The 7,098-nt window shown below is 47.3% G+C and overlaps 2 pseudogenes; both read left to right on the forward strand.

Moving 5' to 3' along the window:
• Nucleotides 1–234: 234 nt before the first annotated feature.
• LOC144771049 (28S ribosomal RNA) lies at nt 235–1,534 on the forward strand (annotated as a pseudogene).
• A 4,210-nt stretch (nt 1,535–5,744) lies between these two features.
• On the forward strand, nt 5,745–6,587 carry LOC144771091 (28S ribosomal RNA; annotated as a pseudogene).
• Nucleotides 6,588–7,098: the final 511 nt, after the last annotated feature.

Genomic DNA, 7,098 nt, shown 5'->3' on the forward strand with positions numbered 1-7,098 from the left:
TAGGGTTCGGAAGCTGGGACGGGGCTTGGGGCTCGAGCTCCGTCCGGCAGGCCCTGGGCTCGCCGGGGCGGTTGAAGGGGGACGGGGACCCCTGCTCCCGTCGCGACTGTCGACTGGGGCGTACTGTTCTCAGTGTGCCCCGACTGCATCACGCCTCCTGGCGGGGAGGCCCACACCGGGCACCAAGGGTCTGCAGCGATGTCGGTTACCCACCTGACCCGTCTTGGAACACGGACCAAGGAGTTTAACACGTGCGCGAGTCGGAGGGCCGAGCTAAACCCTGTGGGGCAATGAAGGTGAGGGCCGGCGCACGCTGGCTGAGGTGGGATCCCACCGTGCTTCCAGCGGCAGGCGCACCACCGGCCCATCTCGCCCGCTCTGTTGGGGAGGTGGAGCATGAGCGTGAGTAATAGGACCCGAAAGATGGTGAACTATGCCTGGGCAGGGCGAAGCCAGAGGAAACTCTGGTGGAGGTCCGTAGCGGTCCTGACGTGCAAATTGGTCATCCGACCTGGGTATAGGGGCGAAAGACTAATCGAACCATCTAGTAGCTGGTTCCCTCCGAAGTTTCTCTCAGGATAGCTGGCGCTCGAAGCCCCCAGTTTTATCTGGTAAAGCGAATGATTAAAGGTCTTGGGGCTGAAACGATCTCAACCTTTTCTCAAACTTTAAATGGGTAAGAAGCACGGCTCCCTGGCGTGGAGCCGGGCATGGAATGCGAGTGCCTAGTGGGACACTTTTGGTAAGCAGAACTGGCGCTGTGGGATGAACCGAACGCCGGGTTAAGACGCCCGATGCCATCGCACATCAGACCCCAGAAAAGGTGTTGGTTGCTATAGGGAGCAAGACGGTGGCCATGCAATGCGGAATCCGCTAAGGAGTGTGTAACAACTCACCTGGCGAATCAACTAGCCCTGAAAATGGATGGCGCCGGAGCGTCGGGCCTATACCCGGCCGTCGCCGGCGCTGAGAGATGCAGGGGCTAAGCCCCGACGAGTAGGAGGGCCGCTGCGGTGAGCATGGAAGCCCGGGGCGAAGGCCCGGGTGGAGCCGCCGCAGGTGCAGATTTTGGTGGTAGTAGCCCATTTTCAAATGAGAACTTTGAAGGTCGAAGTGGAAAAGGGTTCATGTGAACAGCAGTTGAACAGGGTCATTTGCTCCTAAGAGATGGGCGAGCGCTGTTTAGAAGGGACGGGCAATGGCCTCCATTGCCCTTGGCTGATCGAAAGGGAGTCAGGTTCAGATCCCCGACCCCTGAGTGGCGGAGATGGGTGCCCTCGCGGCATCCAGTGTGGTAACGCAAACGATTCCGGAGAAGGCGGTGGGATCCCCGGGGAGAGTTCTCTTTTCTTTGTGAAGGGCAGGGCGCCCTAGAATTGGTTCGCCCCGAGAGAGGGGCCCAGCCTTGGAAAGCGTTCCGGCTGCATCCGGTGAGCTCTTGCTGGTCCTTGAAAATCCAGGGGAGATGGTGTAAATCTCGTGCCAGGCCATACCCATATCTGCAGCAGGTCTCCAAGGTGAACAGCCTCTGGCATGTTGGAACAAAGTAGGTAAGGGAAGTTGGCAAGTCAGATCCGTAACCTCTGGGTAAGGATTGGCTCTAAGGGCTGGGCGGTCAGGCTGGGGCACATAGCGGGGCTGGGCATTTCCCGCAGCTGGACGAGGCGCCTCCCTCCAGGGCGGCGGCGACTCTGGATGCGAGGCGGGCCCTTCCTGTGGATCACCCCAGCTGCGGTGGTCGCCTCTCCCCATGCCCCCTCCCCAGGGGCGCGGGAGCGGCGTTCTGCCGTGGCCGATGCCTAGCAGCTGACTTAGAACTGTTGCGGACCAGGGGAATCTGACTGTTTAATTAAAACAAAGCATTGCGAAGGCCTGATGCGTATGTTGACTGGATGTGATTTCTGCCCAGTGCTCTGAATGTCAAAGTGAAGAAATTCAATGAAGCGCGGGTAAACAGAGAGCTGCCATTCCTGTGCAGCTTATGTGACTTCAGATTTGGAACAAAAATTGGTGTTTCTCAACATGCTCGGTATGCGCATCCAAGAGTGCAAAATGAGGCTAGACTAGCAGCTCTAGCAAGCAGCAACCCGTCAAAATTATGTTCACTGGAAGAAATACTGCTACTAGCAGAATTGGAAAAAGTATGTGAAAATAAGAGGAATATTATTCTGCTGATGGTTCCACATTTTGACAATAAAAACAGAAAACAAATTGCAGAAAAAAGAAGAGATAGATGAGATGAAAGCATAAAATCTGTAAAAGATGTACTGCAAGCATCACATGTTTCTGAAAATGACTCCTGCGATGAACCAGAGGTTACAATGGAAGTAACAACAGAAAAGCGCAGAGACTTTATCAATCAATCGTAAACGTGCCCAAAACATCAAGAACTTTGATGAGCTGTAAGACAGAATCACAGAAATCGAGAAGTACACCCAAAACGTAGAGCAATACGATGCTGCTATGGATCTGATGGATGAGGTAGTGACTTATATTGCAGAAAACGCCAATGATATAAGTCCTACACCAGCAAGTGTACCAAAAAATAAACCAACAAGTGAACTCAATAATGAGCCTATGAACTCTGCTCAAGATGAGCACCAGAATGCCTCAGTAGGGAACAAGATAACAAAAAAGACAAGAAAAACGGAAGGCTTAATCGGACGCATACGAAGAATTATGCCAAAGTAAAGGGCAGCTATAAAGAATACCAGGCAATGTTTAAAAAAGACAAAAAGAAAATTGCCAGGATTATCACTTATGGGGCAGAAGATGCCACTTTCCAAATCAGTGCTGATGAAATCTTTCAATGCTACAAAAACATAATTGAGAAAGAAAACAAGAAAAATCCTAATTTCATGCCGATTGATCGGATACCACTGGATTACGAAATTAGAAATCTATGTAGAAAAATAACACTGCTCGAAATAACTTATGCATTTGAGAACTCCAATTTAAAGAAAGCAGTGGGGCCTGATAAGATTGGTCTGAATGACTTGTATAAAGTGCACAGCAGGCAACTAAGTCTGCTTCCCAGAATTCTATTGTCTTGTTTGATGATGAGAAGAGTACCAGAAATTATCAAAAACAACCGATCAATTTTGATACCCAAGAATGTACCGATTAGTGAACTTAAAAAAATCAGTAAATGGCGTCCAATTACCATTGGTACTGCTTTCATGAAGTTATTCACAAAAATACTAACTAAAAGACTCTCATTTTTTGTTGAATTAAATACGAGACAAGAAGGCTTCATGAAGGTGAGAGGTTGTCTCGAGAATCTGACTCTCCGGAAAAACATCATAAAAGGGGCACGAAAAAACAGTCACTCATTAGCGGTTGTGTTCATAGGTATATCGAAAGCCTTCAACTCTGTCAGCCATAGTCACATTATACAGAGTCTCACAAGGCAAAGAGTTCCATCATACATCAGAGACATTTATAAAAGACTTGTACACTGACTCAACAACATCTTTCAAGGGAAAGAACAACGAAGTAGCTCCTGAAATAACAATGAAATTTGGGGTCAAACAAGGCAACTCTTCATCCCCACTACTATTTAACATTGCCATGGTTCCTCTGATCTGTGATCTTCAGAAAAACGGCAAGGGCTTCACATTTGGATCAGATGGTCTTATTGAGCAAATCACCGCTCTCACCTTTGCCTATGACATCGCAGTTCTCAGCAGTACCTGGGAAGGAATGAGTACAAATCTGAAAATCATTGAAAAATTCAGTAAAACTACAGTATTAAACCCTAATGTGAAAAAGGCACATGGATTTTATAACAGTCACAATAAAGATAAAATCCTTATTAACAACTGTAAACCATGGCAATTTGAAAAAGAAAATATTGAAAATGTTAATCCAGGAGAAAGTGAGAGATACCTCCGATGGAACTTTGATCCACACACTGGTCATGCAAGCAACAACTAAATGTATGAGGTTCTTGTCAATTGGGTTCAAAAACTTGATAATCTACCACTTAAGGTCAGGCAGAAAATAGAAATTTTGTGTCAGTACTTGGTACCTAAACTATCACTCAAATTGGAAATGACAGGAACAGAAGCAAAAACTTTAAATGTTCTTGATCAAACAATAAAAAAGTATGTCAAACTTTTTCTACACTTTCCTGCATACACATCTGGTGGTCTCCTATAGTCGAAAAGATCATTTGGGGGCCTCAGTATACAAAAACTATGCACACAAATTGGTCTCAATAAAGTCAAAAGTTAATTGTATCTCAGGGCAGCTCCAGATCTGTACATAGCGCCTTTGTTCTTGTATGCAAGAGAAGTAATAAATGAAAAAATTGATAACATCATCAAAACGCACAAACGTAACATTTTAGATAGTGGGTTTCTGTGTTATGATTTGACTTTGTTAGTAACATATGATTGGATAAAAGAAGAATTTGAGAAATGGGCAAATCTCCCTGTCCAAGGTGATGGTAAAAAATACTTAGCAAGTAATCCAACCTCAAACTTCTGGATCGGCAAGCATAACAAAATGAAAGAAAACCAATACATAGCTGTGCTGATGTTAAGAGCAAAAGTTTGATCTACTAGGGGAAGAAATTGTACATTTACTACATGTAGATATTGTAATGATGTTTGCAAAACAATTTCTCATATTTCAGGCGCATGTCCTAAAACCAAGGACATTAGGATAAAAAGACACAACAACATTCTGAAATTGCTCATTGATAGAGCAAAAAGGTGTGGTTGGATGGTATTTAGGGAACCTCATGTTAAGAATAATCAAGGTGAACTACGAAAACCAGATGTAGTGTTTACCAAAAATGGTACAGCTGTAGTGATTGATGTTTCAATTCAATATGAAAACTCACAGAATTCCCTTGAATTAGCGTGTGAGAGTAAAGTGAAATACTATCAGGATCTGTCACAGCAAATCAAAGATCTCAATTAATTGACCACTGTAAAATTTCATGGCTTTATCATAGAATGTTGTGGTATTTGGCCTCAATGTAATGATGTTGTTCTGGCTGATTTAGGTTTGCAAATGTCATTCCCATTCAAAAAAAAGGTTTTCCTGACTACTTTAATGGACACTCTTAAAATGTGCCAAGTATTAATGGACAATTGAGTATCAAGCTTATACTGAGATGTACACTTTCTTGCAGCACACATGTCACCCTTATAAAGCATACTAATTTAACATATAGGCTTAAATTTGACACACGATTTAGTATAGATGTGAATTTTATAGATGTGAATTTTTACAATTGTATAGATGTGCATTTTCTAGTTAGATGTGTAATGTGTGCTTATAACAATTTAGATATAGTTGTGTACATCATACTTATTGAAATGTCTTGATTGAGGAATAGGTCTCAAATAATCTCATACACATAGTTGTCACACATTGATTATTGATGTCCTGCTAATCATATTTTAATTTCTCAGGACTGTTCATAGACAATTTTAAATTGTTCGAATAGTACTGCAGGGTGTACTATCTCCGGGCCCATACGTGATCCCAGTTCCAGTGAGGACAGCGTTCAGTGTGGCTGTACTCCGGAGCGAAAGAATGTTGTATTGTTGGAAGCAAAACCGAATTGATGGTGATGGGCAGCATTATAATCCAGAATGAGCCACCGTGAGGTGGTACAGGTAGCCAAATGCCTCGTCATCTAATTAGTGACGCGCATGAATGGATGAACGAGATTCCCACTGCCCCTACCCTACTATCTAGCGAAACCACAGCCAAGTGAACGGGCTTGGCAGAATCAGCGGGGAAAGAGTATCCCGTTGAGCTTGACTCTAGTCTGGGACTGTGAAGAGACATGAAAGGTAAAGGATAAGTGGGAGGCCCTCAGGCCGCCGGTGAAATACCACTACTCTTATTGTTTTTTCACTTACCCGGTGAGGCGGGGGGCAAGCCCCGTGAGGCTCTCGCTTATGGCTCCAAGCGCCCTCCGGGTGCAACCCGCTCCGGCGACTGTGGCAGGTGGGGAGTATGACTGGGGCGGTACACCTGTTAAACAATAATGCAGGTGTCCTAAGGCGAGCTCAGGGAGCATAGAAACCTCCCACGATGAAGAAGGGCAAAAGCTCGCTTGATCTCGATTTTCAGTATGAATACAGACCGTGAAAGCGGGGCCTCACAATCCTTCTGACTTTTTGGATTTCAACTAAGCAGGAGGGGTCAGAAAAGTTACTAGAGGGATAACTGGCATGTGACGGCCAAGCGTTCATAGCGACGTCGCTTTTTGATCCTTCGATGTCGGCTCTTCCTATCATTGTGAAGCAGAATTCACCAAACGTTGAATTGTTCACCCACTAATAGGGAACATGAGCTGGGTTTAGACCGTCGTGAGACAGGTTACTGCCATGAAGCCTCGGTTGGCCTGGGATAGCCGGCCTCTCTCGGGGGGCTGGTGCGTAGAGCCGCTCACTTGGGGACCGGAACGTGGATGGAAGGGGGCCAACTCCATCGCCCTTAGTGCACTGCTTGTTCGTGGGGCACCTGGTGCTAAACCATTTGTAGATGACCTGATTCTGTGTCAGGGTTTCGTAAATAGCAGAGCAGCTACCTATTGAAAGTCATCCTCTGTTCCAAGCTTTTGTCTCTCTGTGTGACGCCCTCCTCCACCACACCCAGGGGTGGGTCCCTCTGCCATTGGGCCGGTGGGAGAGATGCGGAGGGGGTAATGCGGTCCTGCAGGAGGCCGCCTCCACCACGTGCCCTGCGGCACGAGGTCATCCTCCTCCCGTCCCTGCCCCACCGGGTTGCGGGGATGGGACCACCTTCCTTGCAGGTCGGCAGGGCGACCAGATGGTTTGGACCGGCCGGGCCTCCCCTTCCCGCTGCTCCCAGGCCCGGCTGCCTTGGAGCACCAGGCCACCCTCGCTGGTCTGCAAGAGCGACTGGGTACAGCACCCTCCCAGGCCAGCGCTGGGTCATCCCGGGTCATTTGGTTGCCTGGCTGCGCGACCAGATAGCCCTGCGGACCGGGCAACCAGATGGCCATGCGGGCATGGTGACCAGATTGCCCTGTGGGCCGGGTGACCAGATGGCCCTGTGGGCTGGGTGACCAGATGGCCCTGAGGGCAGGGTGACCAGATGGCCGCATGG

Source organism: Lissotriton helveticus, chromosome 7 (assembly GCF_964261635.1).
Source record: "Lissotriton helveticus chromosome 7, aLisHel1.1, whole genome shotgun sequence".
NCBI classification, from domain to species: domain Eukaryota; kingdom Metazoa; phylum Chordata; class Amphibia; order Caudata; family Salamandridae; genus Lissotriton; species Lissotriton helveticus.